This window comes from Thermobia domestica, chromosome 6 (assembly GCF_964235325.1).
Source record: "Thermobia domestica chromosome 6, izTheDome1.hap1.1, whole genome shotgun sequence".
Classification (NCBI taxonomy): domain Eukaryota; kingdom Metazoa; phylum Arthropoda; class Insecta; order Zygentoma; family Lepismatidae; genus Thermobia; species Thermobia domestica.
Window position 1 is genome coordinate 297166838 of NC_137459.1, and position 17332 is coordinate 297184169.

A 17332-nucleotide genomic window follows, 5' to 3' on the forward strand; every position below is an offset into this window, starting at 1 on the left:
CTATATAACAATTTATAATTCATCTGTATAATTTAATCTAGAATGTTGTTATATAAATTGAATTAGAATGTTGTTATATAGATTGAATATAGCAAATGGTTTTAAGAACGCTCTCTTTTTATGTACATTATAACAATCAATAATTGCCCTTCTTCCATAGCTGAATTCTTATTTGCTTGAAACGTAATTATATCACCCTTTTTAATGTTTACAGGTGAATTTTTAATCAAAGTATCACCCTTTTTAATGTTTACAGGTAAATTTTCAATCAAAGTATTACCCAAATATACCTCTAGAAAGTATTCATCCAAACTTAATTCCATGTGCATTATTTTTCCATTATAGAGAAATTTGTAACCATTAGAGAGATTAAATATTCTAAAGATTGGATCTGGAACATATCTAGTTCTCAATCGGCATAATAAATTTATAGTTTCTTTTTGCATAATCAATTTAGTAGTATCCATTCTATCCTTTTGAAAATCTTTTTTCTTTATATATGTGTCTTGTAATGTTTTTAATACATCTTCAAATTTGTTTCTATCACCTTCCAATTGACTATTAACATTACTATTTATTGAATCTAGCTGTTGTAAAGTTACTACATCATGTTGGTCAATTGCATCACCTACATTAACAAGTCTTTTGTTTTTGAAATCAACCCATGTTATATTATTTGATGTAAAAACTTCACTTACATGATTCAGGTTTGTAGTCCTCCTTTTAGTATTACCAAAGATATCCATATTTATTTAATACAAAATTTATTTATATCTCTTTAACAGCGAGAAGAAAAGTTATACGTGCTCCACCAAAATCAAATCACCATTCTCATCTCGAATTGAAACTTTTATATTATTAAATTTGGTGTGACGTATTGGGAAAAATATCTTCTCTTTAGGTTCATATATAATTGGTTCTCTAAACTCTGCATTTGTTCTAAACGTTGCTATTAAATTTGTTTCGTTATGTGTTGTTTCATTATGTTTTAAAATCATACCTTCTGCTAAATCACAGTGAATATTTATAGTATCAAATGGAAGAAATTTGGTAGCTTATCTCCAACATGTTCTAAGTTTGTAGCTAACTTCTTCTCACTAAAACCTAATACAGTGTTAATAGTATCTAAGGTAATATCACACAAACTGCTAAGTATTTTAACTCTATTGGTCTTTCTGTCCTCGGTGAATTTAATACTTTTATAAGATACGAATTCGTTTGGGAGAATTGATTTAATATATTCTTCTAATTCCTTTAAACTATATTGACCAGGTTGAATTATCACTTCCTCTGAAAGCACAGGGCTATTACTACAAAATGTTAACTTATTATTTTTTTCTGTGATGTTTGGAGTTAAGTATGTTGTGTAAAACCCTGCAAGAGCTACTTCTAAATCGTTTTCAAATGGGTAATGCAAAGACATGTTTAATACAGATGAATAACCATTTAAATTAAATACCTTCATTTATTATATAATAAATAACTAATATGGATAATTGGGAAATTAAAGTAAGGTTAACAGAACAAACTACAAAGAAGAAGAGGAATGGTGTGTTGTTACCTGATGATATAAGATGTTTAATAGTTGGACCTAGTGGGTGTGGTAAGACAACGCTAATGATTGATAATTTCTTGTTAGCGCCTGATTGGTTAAAATATGCAAATGTTTATATCTATTCTAAAAGTCTAAATCAACCTAAATATCAACAACTAATACAACTTTTTCAAAATATAGAGAAGGATATTAAAGATACAGTAGCAATAGTAAAAGGAAACAATGAAGAGATTATTCCGTTAAATGAATGCCAGAATGATTCTGTGGTAGTATTTGATGACTTCATTTAAGAAGAACAAAACAATGTACGAGAATATTTTACTCGAGGTCGTCACAAAGGTTTAAGCTGTTTCTATCTTGGACAAACCTATTCTAAAGTACCAAAACAATTAATTAGAGATAACCTAAACTTTCTTTGCATCTTTAGACAGGATAATATAAATTTAAAACATATACATGATGAATTTGTTGGAACTGATATGTCGTTTGAAAAATTACAATCGTTATGTAATAAGTGTTGGAGTGAAGTGCATGGTTTCTTAACAATAGATATGACTAGGAAAACGAATAATGGTAAATATAGAAATAAGATTAAAGATTTTCTAAAAGTGTAAGTTAAATACAGATGAAGCGTAAATGAACATAGATGAACATAGATGAACGTTGTGTTCTGTTGTGTACGTTCTGTTGTGTTTTTTTTTTATTTTCTTTTTATGCTAATAAAGCTAAGAAGTATATTAAGTTAAAAGAAGAACTTGTTAAAAGATTTAAGGAAATTAAACAGGCTAATCAAAGGAAGTATGAGAAATTTAAAGAACAAGATCAACCTGTTATTGATGCAATTAAAGATTTAGGGCAAGATATATCAAAAGTAGCAGAAGAAAAAAATCTAATTCGAGAGTTAGTTCCAGTTGTACATAAAAGTGCAAGAGTTGATTCAAGCCTATTACTAACACCACCTATGCATGGCAGTCCTATAAATGAAAGTGATACGCCTATAACAGAAGAAATAAAACTTATGAAAAAGCAAATTAAAGATAAAGCAGAAGGAATAGAATCTTTAACAACAACTCATTTCGGTAAGATTGCCTCAAGATATTATGCAACTAGAGATGATAAATGTTTTGGAATACAACCATATGATGAAGATGGGAAAATCATACAAATGATAGGAGATGCAGAAGTTAAAATTCATGGTGATGATTTAGTTATTAATAATTGATACTATACAGGAACAGAAAGTTTATGGGAATTACTAACAAAACATAATTCAAAAAACTATAATGATGATGATCTAGAAAAATATAAACAAATAGTTATTGATTCTAATGTAGTATTTCACTACAATGATCCAAGTACAAGAAAACAACGATCTAGTAGAAGTGAAAAATATAAAGATATTATTAAACCTATTTGGGATAGATATATAAAACCAACCTTAGCTCCAACACCAACAAAAAAGAAAACACCAAAATCTGGAAAGGGAATAAAGGTTTACAATGAATTATCAAAAGAATATATATGGATGGATGATGTGAGGAAGTTAATTGATCGTTTAATTGTAATCGATGGAAAAGAAAAAGCTGGAAATAAGAATTTTTATAATGAGAAAGTAGGTATTATGGATATGATTAATTCTAAACTCTCACAATTTATTCCTAATGATCCAAAGGGTATAGGTTATTTGATAAAGATATTGAATACGTTACCACCAAAATTTTGGAATAGTGAGAAGTATGGAAAATGATTAATGAATAGGATTTTAAACATGAAAGGAATTCCAGAGTTACATATAGCAGGTTATGAATTTTGCGTACCTTTTACTAAGTTACAAGAAAGATTAGAAAGAGGTGATAAAGGTATAAATGCATTAGACGAAGCTTGTAAAGAATATGATATTTACTATAGAGATAATAAAGATACAGCTTCTAGACATATTGCAGACAAAGAATCAGAAAATAAAGCCTGGGAAAGAGTTTCTGCTAAAGATGCTAATTTAATAACAGAAAAATTACCTGCTCTTGGAATTGCTTTAGTGATGAATACAAAAGTAAGATTTGGTTTAGGTTTATAAGTGTTTTTAGATTTAAGTTTATATGTACATTTTATGAAAATTTTTTCATAAAAAGTTTAATTATAAAATAAATATGCAATTAAAAGGTTTTACATTTACAATTCCTAATGAGGAACTTAAACAATTAAATATAGATCACATTTTAAGCAAGAAACAACTCAAACAAAAGGAAGAAACTCTAAGTAAAGGACGATGTATGTCTCTATCTCTTTCTATACCACAAATTAGGAAGATAAACAAAGAAACGAAGACAAATGATAATAAGATTCATTATGGAGGTTTTATATTTACAATTCCAACCATTTTAGCTTTAATAGGTGCTCTTGGTTCTGTTGCTGGAGGTGTTGCTACTATAGTCAAAACAGTAGATGATGTGAAAAAGAATAAAGAGGAATTAGAAGAACAAAAGAGGCATAACTTGATAATGGAAGAAAAACAAGGTGGTAAGCTTTCAAAAAACGTAAAATCCAAAACAGTAAAGAAAAACAAAAAATTAAACCTTTAAATAATTTGTATCTAATACATCTTGTTAAACAGCTTAAGATAAAAAACTTTAGAGGTGTATTTATGAGTGATGAATTACCTAAAAAGTCAAAGAAGAATGAGTGTGGTATTGTTAATTTTGATACGTCTAAAATATAGGAACATATTGGATTTGTTATTGGAAAGAAGGAAATAGAAAGTATGTTTGATTCATTTGGAGGTAATCCACCAAAAACACTCATAAGATATCTTGATCATAATAATATAGAATACAGTAGTAATCGTATACATTTTAACGATGTAATCTGTGGACATTTATGTATTACAGTGTTAAAAATGTTTACAGATGGATATAGCTTTCCAGAAATTATTAGTCGGATGAATAGGAATAAGGATATATGGAGGAAGTTTATTGTTGTTTTATGAGTTTAATTTATAAAACGTATATGATTTTTTCTTTATAATAAATAATGGATAAGATAGAGTCATATGAATTACAATCCTTTAAACCTAATCAAAAGACAATCGAAAATTTAAATAAACCAAACAGATCTATTGAATTTGATATTAATGTAGGTGATGGTTTTATACATCCTTATTATGCTGATATTTATGCAACTTTTGAAATTAGAGGTAGAGATGCTGATGGAGAATATACTACTGGTCAAAATATTAGACTTATTAATAATTTCTTCTCACATTTGTTTTCTCAAATTCAAGTTAGTAAACATGGACAGATATTGGATATTATAGATTATCCTGGTTTAACTTCAACAGCTGTAAACACATGTACGATTTCAAAACCAGAAGCAAATCATTATGATGAATGTGGATGGGAAGGAATTACGTGGGCAAGAACAGATGAAGAAATAATGTTTTTGCTAAGACTTTTGCCAGGATTTTGTTCAGATTTTAAAGATATTATGTGGAAAGGAGGGTTGAAATATACATTTAAAAGAAGTGGTTCTGATGATAACGCATTTGCTATTTGGAAAACAAAGAAACAAGATGGAACATATGAGGACAATCAACCACATCCAGGTAAAGTTAAGATTACAAATATGGAGTTGAGAATGCCTATTGTTAATTATGAACCTGACTATGCTACCTTATTAAAATCTAACATGTTAAAAGAAGGTAAGATTCCTATTTCATTCAACACATACCAATGTTTGCAGAAGATAGTTGGTGGAAAGTACTTAGAATTCGATTTAACCACACAATTTAACTCAAGTGAATTTGATATGCCTAATTTCGTAATTGCCTTTTTCCAAACAAATAGGAATGATAATCAAGAAAGAAATTCAAGCTATTTTGATCATTGTAAAGTTCAGAATATCCATTTTCGTAATTCTAGAAATGAATCATTCCCATTAGAGTCTTTGAACTTGGATTTTGAAAAACATAAGTATTTGAAAGCTTACGAAATGTACACGATATATAAGCGGGTTACAATTGGAAACACTGAGATGTATTATTACCCGAAGGTGTTTTTAAAAAATAGGCCAATGTTCGTAATTAATACAAGCAAACGCAAATCAGTAATTGTAAATGATAGAACTAATTTGAAATTAACTGTTAATTTTGAAAGCGATGTACCAGATAAAACGATTTGTTATGTTGTTTTGATTGGTAAGAAGAATTTAGAATACGATGTACAGAAAGAAAAAATAATTGAGAAGATATAAATCAATTATATGTTTATTAGATCTGTTTAGTTTGTAAGTGTTTTTATGACAATATTATAAAACTTATTTAATAAATGAATATTCCAGATAACATACCACGTGAGAATTTAATTGTGTTAATTGAAGATACTATATTAAATCTTGAGAAGTTATTAATGAAAAACAAAAGGAAGTTTAAAAGAATAAAATGTGTTTATACTACTCTTATTACGTTATCAATTCTACTATCAGCTTCTACAGGGTTCATCAATATGTTTATTCCTGTTACAGTATATTCAATTATTACAACTGCATTTGCTTCGGCTTCTGCTGTTATCACTGGTCTATCAACACGGTTTAATATAGCTTCGAAGAACGAATATTATAAAAAAATGGTGAATCAAATTGAATTGTTTAAAGATGAGCTTAATGTAATTAAGTTAATGAAAGGTGAATTAACAGATGAAAATGTAAAGGTTATTGTTAATAGAATCAATGATATACTTAATGAAATTCGAGACAATTAAAAACAAAAAAAGAAGCTCGAATACAAAATTAGAACACATGTTGACGAAGAAGATAAAATTATCTATATACAACAAGGGGTCTCGTTTCAAGACCCCTTTCAAACTCACAACCACACACAGTCTTTATTAATGAGTCAGGATTGTATTCTCTTATCGATTTTTCCTATATAATAAAAGATGGCTCAACACATTGATTTTTTAAATAGGCTTGGTAGTCTTGAACAAAAACAGGTTATTGGATTAAGAGAATTAGAATTAAGTACAGAATATAAGATTGTGAAAATGGAAAAGATTAAAACTAAGTTTGGAAAGAGCATTTTAGTTGAATGTGAAGAGTTTAAAGTATTTCTTCCACCTAGATTTTCAAAACACTTCACAGATAAAATGATTGATGGGATCGTTAAAGAAGGAATAAAAATTAAATACACTGGTTTAAAAGATAATTATCCAACTGTTGAGTTCTGTATGTAAAATTCAAATGAGGATCGGTTTTGTGAATCCAAAAAATAATAATAATGACTAGAATATGTCGTCAGAAGTAAAAAAAATGGAGTGGATAGAATGGATCCTCAAAAGAAATTTATACTTACTAATAATTTCAATGTAATTGTGAAAAAGGTGCAAACCGAAGTTGAAATAGTTTTTGATATTAACGGCTGTCTATTCAGCTTGAATTATGATCAGTGGACAGAGTTTAAGAAGTCATTGTTTCCTATTGAGAGCGAGGTTACCAGAAGATTCCATTATCAGTATCCGAACTTGTAATTTTAAGTATGTTTTAAGTGTATAAGTGTTTTTATGATTTCATTATCAATATCCGAACTTGTAATTTTAAGTGTATAAGTGTTTTTATAGTTTCAAGATTATAAAAACTAAGACCTTTGGATATATAGAACATAATATCATTTGAATTTTAAAGATATATGTATAAATAAGGGATTTATTTGAGTTTTTTATAATTATATCCTTAGAGTTATGCAATTTATAAGACATTCAATAGATAGTCAATTTATTTCTCTATTGATTGCGGTTTGAATTTTGAAAATCGGTTAATAAACAACGGATCTATAGTGATTTAAAAGATTCAGGAATTTTTTGCGGGTTTATTTTTTAGTTTTCGGGAAAATGTTATTCTTTAAAAAAGTCTTAGATTTTTGTGGCAATTATGCTAGTATTTTTTATTTTTCAAAAGTAACAATAATTAGTGAAATTGTTAAAAATTATAATCGTATCAAAGGTAGGCAACCAGTTATACATAAAAATAGTACTTTTAAGTTTCTATCGATTGTCGTTTGAATATTGAAAATCGGTTAATATTCGGTGAAGTTACAGCAAATTTTAGCAAAAATTCAAAATTTTCGGGAATATTTTGACGCTTTATTTTTGAGTTTTCGAGAAAATGTTATTCTTTAAAAAAGTCTTAAAATTTTGTGAAGATTATGCTATTTATAGTATTTTTTTTTTATTTTTCAAATATCTGAATTTTTATTTTTTGCAGTGTATGCCAACTCAAATTTTTTTTTCTGAAATTTGCCAATTTTTTTTATTTGATGAGTTAGCACATTATAACTATGGAGGGGTAAAACTACCCTCTTAAAAATATTTTGGGTAAACACTATAATATTTGGTAAGTGGGTTGGCAACACTGACATTTTTTTCTTTTTTGAACATTGATGTTTTAGCTATATTTGCTAGCTAGGTGGGCATTTTAAGAAGTTACTCACTTACTCAGTAGATAGTGCTGCATATCGTGTAGTTTATCAATTTGCTAATAGATGGCCGTACTTGTAGAAGTATTTGTTGATATATAAGGACCGATTTTCACTTGATTTCTTTGAGTACATGTTAGCCGAGTGTGCTCGCTCATGGTCTGGCCAGCTGTGAGTAGTTATCGGCGTGGTCGTCGCAGGTTCGAGTCGCCTCCAAGCCAGAAGAAGGATTTTCACTCTCTCATCTATAAGCCAACTAAATCAAATTGAGTTGACGTGAATGGAGACTAGCGCTAGTCGGGAAAAGAAAACGGAGGCACAAGAGAAGCAGCAACAGAAAGAAAACGGAGGCACAAGAGAAGCAGCAACAGAAAGAGAAACAAACAGAAAAAGGAGCCTGAGAGGCAGCCAAAAGCAAACCAAACAAACAAATAAGAGAAAGGGGTAAGTCCTTTCAGGTCCACCTCTGCACAGGTTTTGCTGCTTTTTACTTTGAAAATTTATTTATGTTATAGAGTTCTTATGATTTTAAATGTCATAAAAGCCTATGCGGCATACTAAACTTTATCTTCTTATAATTCAGCTATTTCTGAACCGATTTGGACCAAACAAAAACTATTTTTCAATCAAAGACAGCGCTATAAGTTATAAGTTTTTAGATGTAAGTTTTTATGATTTTAAATGTCATAAAAGCCTATGCGATCTCACTTTGGGCTATGTAACTTAGTATTAGTTTCTTGGGTCCTTCTGTGTTGACTAAAAATATATACGAAATGTGTTAGCTTGGAGTTTTGGCCCAGAAGTGAGGTTCGCTATCTAATTGTCCGTACGTTTTTCGAAACAAACGATTTTCAAAACAATCAATAACAAACGAAAAACAAACGATTGCTTGGGTTTCGAGTCGAAATTTCATACTAGAGACCCCTACGGGAAATTGCCCACCCCCAAATTTTATTTAGTGAAAATCTCCGCAACTTTTTTGAAACAAACGATGTTTTCTTCAAAACAATCAATAACAAACGAAAAAGAAACGATTGGCGTTGGTTTCGGGTCGAAATTTAAAAGTGGGGAACTAGTGTGAAGTTGGCCCAGCCAAGTTTATTTTGTGAATATGTCGGTACGTTTTTGATACAAACGATTTTTTTTTTCAAAACAATCAATAACAGACGAAAAACAAACGATTGGCTTCGGTTTCGAATCGAAATTTGAAAGTGGGGGGCTAGTGTGATGTTGGCCCAGCCAAGTTTATTTTTTGAATATTTCTGTACATTTTTCGAAACAAACGATTTTTTCTTCAAAACAATCAATAATAGATGAAAAACAAACGATTTGCTTCGTTTTCGAATCGAAATTTGAAAGTGGGGGCTAGTGTGAAGTTGGCCCCCCAACTTTATTGTTTTGAATACTTTTGTACGTTTTTCGAAACAAACGACTATTTCTTCCAAACAATTAATAACAAACGAAAAACAAACGAGTGGCTTCGGTTTAGAGTCGACGGGAAATTGCCGATCCCCTAATTTTATAAAGTGAAAATCTCTGCAACTTTTTCGAAACAAATGATTTTTTTCTTCAAAACAATCAATAACAAACGAAAAACAAACGATTGGAGTTGGTTTCGAGTCGAAATTTGGAAGTGGGGGGCAGCGTGAAGTTGCCCCTCAACTTTATTTTTTTAATATTTCTGTACGTTTTTCGAAACGAACGATTTTTCTTCAAAACAATCAATAACAAACAAAAGACAAACGATTGGCTTCGGTTCCGAATCAAAATTTGAAAGTGGGGTCTAGTGTGAAGTTGGCTCTCCCGAGATTATTTTTTTTTGAATATTTCTGTACGTTTTTCGAAACCAACGATTTTTTCTTCAAACAATCAATAACGAACGAAAAACAAACGATTGGCTTCGGTTTCGATTCGAAATTTGAAAGTGGGGGGACAACTTCACATGTGTGCATTAAGCTTCGAAAGTGATCTCTCAGGTACGACTAACACTGAAAACTGATTGTTCTAGCCACACCTCGAACGAGGCTTAAATTTCATCGAAAAAGAGTTGAAGGTAAAACTCCAAAGCTCAATTCTATTGTGAGAAGGCATTAACCAGTGATGCCAACCTGTGGGAAAAATCCCATATTGTGGGAGTTTTTGACCTTATTTTCTTGGAAAGGGATAGAAAGCAGCATATATTGGATTTTTCGAGAAGATCGAGATTCACAGCTTAATCATTTAGATATTGTAAAAAGTGACTAACACAGAGAAATTTAATTTTTAATAATATAGCATACTTTTAATTAGTATAACTTGGGAAATTAATACGTAAAATGGGATTTTTTGCCTCTCGACATGAGATTTCATAATGTTTCAGGTTGGCATCACTGGCATTAACATCGTAAGCAGCAGTAAGCAGCAACTGCATAGATACAATGTATGCTATATATATATAAAATGAAATAATGTTCTGAACTTTGTTCACGCAAACGCGGAAAAATAACGGTGTAGATTCGGAATGCAGTTCTTTTTTTTAAATTTTCGGATAAAGTCTGTTAACTCGCAAAAAGAAATAAGGAAAATATGTAGGTAGAAAACGTGTGAGGCTGTAGCTTTACAATCCTACTAGAAATAAATTTCATATACATTGTACCCTTTTTTTTTTTTTTTTTTTTTTTACAAAATCAACCCATAATATTTTCTAAACAATTGTCCAGTAAAGGTCAAGGGCGCCCCAAGAAAATATTCTTGGGAGGGGCCCATCTCCATGGCTGCTATATTACGTCTGGTATTTCTGGTGTTTAATATACATGGTTTGCTACATTACGTATACATTTTCGTAAACCAAAGGGGGGCTCGGACCCCACCCGTCCTCCCTTTCTGGCGCCCACGGTAAAGATTAACCTTAGGAGGGCATAAAAGTAATGCGTATAAATACAGTCCGCCTTATGCAGAGTCATTTCGACGTATGATTAGCATCATACTAAAACACTGACTACTACTAGGAGACTTACGTTAGTCGAGTTCTTTAGTATAGCATTAATGGCGCTTCAAAACGATTCTGCATAAGGCCCAGTATTATTTGGGAAAATTCCATGCAAATAGCGTAAAACTTATTATCTACTTATTCCTAGAGTATTATCAACCAATTGCGTACAAATGTATAAGACACATACATACTTAGGTAGTACATATAGTGAAAGCCACATGCCTCAAAACCACGCATCAAACTTTGCAAGCTGCTCATTACAAGCAATTTTTTGCATCTATTACGGCTTATACCAAGGTGAAGCTGGAGGCCTATAGTCGAGGTGCGTCTGTAGGGAACGGGCGAATTTGCGATGGTAGTTATACATGTAAGCGAACTAGGGGTTCACTCGAGCAGACGGTGCTACGAAATAGAAAATTTATAGGTAAAATATGATGTGAAGTCCTGCATTTTTCGTGAAGAAATGAGACTGTGAATATAATTAATTACCATCAATGACAACATATTGAAATGAATTTTAAGTGATAATGAAAGTATGGTATGTGTAAGTGTGCTGTTCCACTATCCTCGTATATACGTATACCCCCATCGCTGACGCGCCTGCTCCCTATGGATGCACCCGCTCGCTATCACTCGGCTCACTGATGCGCTCCTACCCTAACTCAGTTAGATAGCATCCGTGCTTTCGGCCACATAGCACAAGTTGATTAGTGTCTTATGTACTGTAGTTTTTATGCCATACGCCCACACTATTTATACTGAGCCCTCTGAAGTCAATCTGCAAGTAGTAATTGAGCTCTTCATTTAGTGCATGCTCTACAAAAAGAAATACAAAGCTCTAACCTAACCTGAAAATGTAAGAAATGTGTCAAAATTTGGTAGAACTGTTTGCTAGAATAATGCTCTAATTAGTACAAAATATATGCATCAATCTGTAGTAAATGGTCACTAGATACTAGTTTTGCATTATAAATGCATAATTATGAACCATACTTCTTAACACTGTTTTCATAATCACAAGTACATGTGAACTGATGCGTACTTTGAACAATTACAGCGCAAAATAGGAGGTTGATGTTTTCTACACTTTTTTTTTTTTTTTTTTCATATGCACACACCACCATCGCTTGTGCCTGCTTCCGCGGATAAAATCACGCGCTATCCCTCAAATTCTGCCCAGCTTGGAATCGAAAAAAAAATGCAAACTTAGTTTGTGTTGGGCGCTTAGCACAAATTCGTGCATGGCTTTCGCACTTATTTATTTACAATATGTAAGTTTGCAAGCATATTATAAATGTGTACGCAGCAGATGGACAGGTAAAAAAAAAACAAAAATGAAGAAGGCGTTAAATCGTAAGTGGAAAAAGTGGATGTTAGCGTCCCTCAACTTTACCTATACTAACTGGGAAATGTAGACAAACACCAACAGGGAAAAGGATGTAAAGGACATCAGAATAACATTTTCACGGTGAAATATGTATAACTGTTGAATCAATTTTCCTCATCAGTGATGATCCCAGAATGTTTTTTTTTTTTTTTTTTCTGGTGGTGGCGAATTTCAATATACTAATGATGAAATGTATTGGTAACGAAAATACTGGGAATCCACATTAAGCACGATAGGTTATGTGGTCCCGAGGGAATGTTATGGTTATCGGGGAGAAATGCCCCTCGGCTGATCCCTGAAATCATCACTTGTTCCCTGAAATCAATTCTTAAACTAATCCACAGTCTAATCTAAAATCTACTACCAATATTGTAACGCGAAGTATCACTCGCTCATTTTATTTCAGGTAGAATTTATTAGTCCACTCTTTAATCTTGTGTTCAATATTTGTACAAGCGGAAGCAAAATAGCCTGCAATCTTCTTTCAGGAATTGGTATGTACAGGGTGGTAGGTAACTCCACCGACAAACTTTAGGAGGCGATTCCTTATACGAAATGAAAGAAAAAAGTTCTAATAAACATGAGCCTAAAAATACCTCCTTTCAGAGTTATGATCCATTGAAAATTCGAAAAATCATTTATCAAAACTCCCTAACTTAGAAACTATAGGGCCTATCCCAAGCGGTTTAAGGAATTACACAGGAACTGGTACATGCTCTGTCTAAATATCGATGTTTCAGAATTCACCGGTACCAGTGAAACGAACGCACCACTAGTACTTAAAGGAGTATTCCTATACTTCAACTTCCTTTTTACAGTTCCTTTCATCGATAACGGAGGATGGTAAAACATGGATATTTAGATAGAGAACATACTAGTTCCTGTGTAATTCCTTAAACCGCTTGGGATAGGCCCTATAGTTACCAAGTTAGGGAGTTTTGAAAAATGATTTTTCGAATTTTCAATGGATCATAACTCTAAAAGGAGGCATTTTTCGGCCCATGTTTATTAGAACTTTTTTCTTTCATTTCGTATAAGGAATCGCCTCCCAAAGTTTATCGGTGGAGTTACCTATCACCTTGTATATATATTTCTAAATTGATTACCATCAAAATATGTCATTTATTATCGCTTAATCAGCTCAACGAATTCGGTAAACTCATTAACATACTCAAATATTTTGTCAGCACGGAGCATATGCATTTTATACAACAGAAACTTACGGGCTAGCAAAGGGTGCGTTGAAGCACCCCTAGCCATCCCCTTGACTTACGGGGAGGTTGCGGGCTTGTTTGACCCTGCGGGAGAACTCTGCAATGCAAATTATCACGTGTCCCGTACGTAGCCCCTAAGTAGCCCGCAGAATAACTGTGCATACGGCCCTTAGGCAGGGGCGTCATTTAGGGAGGACAGAAGAGGGCAATTGCCCCCCAAGAGTTTGAGGAATAAATATACTTTAATCGATTGTCTACTAATATAGGCCTACTAGTACAAAACGTGAAACTCTTATGTCGGTGGTGCTCTTGCCCCCCCTCAAGCAAAGTCTGAAATGACGCCCCTGCCCTTAGGCTCTGCATTTCACACTTTTTCTTTGTGATTGACTCATTGAAATTGGACATAAGAGCCACTGAACGTTCAACAGCATCGTTGACAACCTTAAGGTGATCTGGTACCCCTAGCAACCTTGAAAGTTAGCCCATTTAAAAAGCATAACAAAGTTTTTCGCTATTTTCTTCTTTATTATTAAAATTACAAACGTCAAAATTTGAACAAACCTAGAGGAGACACATATCTATGCCCTGCCTGTTTTAGATTTTTTAAAAAATCAGTAGAAAACTTCCATGTTTGACTTTAAAAACTTGGCAACGCAGCTGCAACCCTCCCACTCAAATTTTGAGCTGGTGCGTGCTTTTGTTGAAATGTTTATTGACTCCTTTGTGAATCTCTCTGTCCGCGTCTAGCAGTCGTTTTTCTGTCTGTCCTTCGAATTGTGTTTGCGTGAAATGCGAATGTCGACGGATAATCACTTTATGAGTGACAGCAGGATATATAGCAGTACAAATATGTGTGCCGTAAAAAGTCAACGGAAAGCAAAATATTCCTGCCGACCCGCGACCGAGGAAAAATATCGAACCGACTTTCGACTCCAAAAATATAAGAAAAGAGAAGAAAGAAGCGCTATTCTGTTTCATATTTCCGTGGTTATTTCTTGTGTTTCTATGTAGCTTTATTTCTATGCAGTATTTGAATGTTGAATGAAAGATGGTAAATTGAACGGTTGTTAGATAGGTAGACATATAGATGTAATATATATATATATATAGGCATATAAATGCAGAAAGAAATTCCAAAAATGATTACAAACTTAAAAATATAAATAACTAGAAAAGATATATAGGACCTAACACATCAAACTGAAGTTCTTGAAAAGTATGTACATTAGTAAAGAAATACCTTCAAACAGTGGCGTACTTCAAGAGGTGTTGGTGCAAGTTGTAATCCCTCCCATTGAGTCTTTCATATAACTTACTATTGAAATGAGAAGATTTTAGCTTTCATCTTGGATCAACAACAACCTTCCTGTGTGGAGAAGGGACTTACATATACATACGACGATACATCACAATGTTTAAAAAATGTAAATGGGCAGAGAATATACACATCCAGGCAGAGGTCCCCATTTTCCCCTCACGGTTACCATTCTTCCCATTTATTGTTCTCTCTCCAAATTTACCATTCTTTATTATGACAATTAATTACTTATTTTAAAATGTTATTCATGCTAAGTTCTTCTTTATACTTAGTGTTTATAAAAGCATCATTGTGGTATAATTAAAATTCGATTGTTCAACTTTCAATGACAAATTATGCCCTCTCCTAAAAAAATAAATAAAATAAAGGCGCAACTTGTGCCCCAAAACCTGACATCCAGTTAAAATCTCTCCCAACCCCGTAAAACACCCCCTAACATCAACCAAATTTTCTTTGCACACATCCCTGGGCGTAACAAAATATATTGTTACCTTTGCGTTTGGGTAAAAATATGTATACTATTCTAAATGCTCCTCCTCTTGTGTTTTGAACACCTTACAAAATAAAAATTCCCAGCGTACTTACCGATTAAACGGGAGACTGAGGTGAGATCCCCGATTGCAATACATACATTTTCAGGGTTTCCCAGAAGGAAGTATTGCATCGCACACCAGAGTTGGCGTGGGTCAATGAAAACTTGACCCACGACCCACTGACCCACCACCCATCTTGACCCATGACCCACCATCCACTGTGACCCACCATCAACCACTCTCATCCACTGTGACCTACTCTGACTGACCCAAATCTCGTCATCAACTTTTACACATGATCCACGGCCTCTTCTACTGACTAAAGAGTTTACACTTGTAATAAAACAATACTGTGAAATTGTCACTAATCGGAGTTTGAATTTCTACGGTCAATCGCTCAAGCACCACTCTGTTACAAGAAAGGTGAATCTGACCTTTACGATATAAAATGGTAAAGTGTTTGTCAGTGAGGAAATTGAAGTACTTCGAAGTGGGGGGGGGGGAAATTAGTGTGTGCCTAAAATATACTTCTACTAAGAGAGTATTCTTGCGAGTGTTAATTTCTGAACGCATTCCAAAAGAAACTTATATTCGCAGGAAAATACTTCTGTACAATATGGAAAAGGTTATGATTTCTCAGTTCACAGTATTTTTCTCCAAAAGACTTGAAAAATCAATTTTCCATAGCGTATAAAGGTGATCGGGTACTGTCTGTAAGAGCATCTCCATAAAGTATGCTCATAATTGTAATTTGTGTAATCACTAAAACACCACGTTAAATTTAAGTTACAAATATGCATAATTGCAATTATTATGAGTATTTATTCAAAGTAGATTACCTTCTACTTTATAAAAAGGAAAAAAGAGACTTATTAAAAATTAGGTACAAAGTTGAATAACACAAATAAGCCATTAGTAATACAAGTATACATTTACCATAACTCGTAATTTGGCACCTTAAAACAAATCTGAAATCGGGTTTATTTCCTGTAGGCTTCCAGGACTTTTTCGTGGTAAATCATCCGCGGCGGAATGAAGTGCATCCTTCAGCCAAGAAATAACTAGCTCGTCTACTTTGAGCTTGTCTAGTGGTGGGCCATTAACATTGATGAACAACAAGTTGAACAATGTTTGTGCACTTAGTCTATTTCTAATGTCAGTCATCTGTAAATTCATAAGGAGAAATCCCCGTTCGCACTCAGTTGTGGAAATTGGTAATACTCGACAATCTGGTTGTTAGACTTAAGTCTGATTACGATTTTTCTCGGTCAGTTTTGAAATACTCAGCAAGAAGTATCACCTCTCTATCACCATACAACATCTTTTCCATATCGACCATGTCAGTTGGCAATGTCGACTCATGGAGAACAGAAACTTCACTACCACACCTTCGATAGAGAATCTTGTGCATAAATTATCAATTAAAGCCTGATAAACTGATGATTTCTTATTTATTTATAAATTTAATATTTGTAATTACACATGAAGGTTTGATGTAATTACCAAGTTCCCTCCCCCCTAGAAGGTAAAAGGGAACGAGGTTCCAGAGAAGTGTTCAGAGGTGTCTGGGAATTTCCCCCTTCTTCCCCTCCAATTACCACACTCCTGTTTGTTACGGGCCAAATTACGATGAATTTCAATTAAATTATCATAGTATAATTATTTCCTTGTTGAATTATAGATACTTTTCAGTGGAAAAAGGAATGAAATTTGAAAGTCCTAAAACAAGGTAAGTAGACCAACGTAGAGAAAAAAAAACAGTGTAAAATTTTCCATACAATTATGCATACAATCCAAACTAAAATTTCCGTGTACTTAAGCTTATAGTACAAATTTTATGTCTATTTTCCTCACAACTTTATGGATTGATTATCCTGTGCTGTAAGCGCTCCAT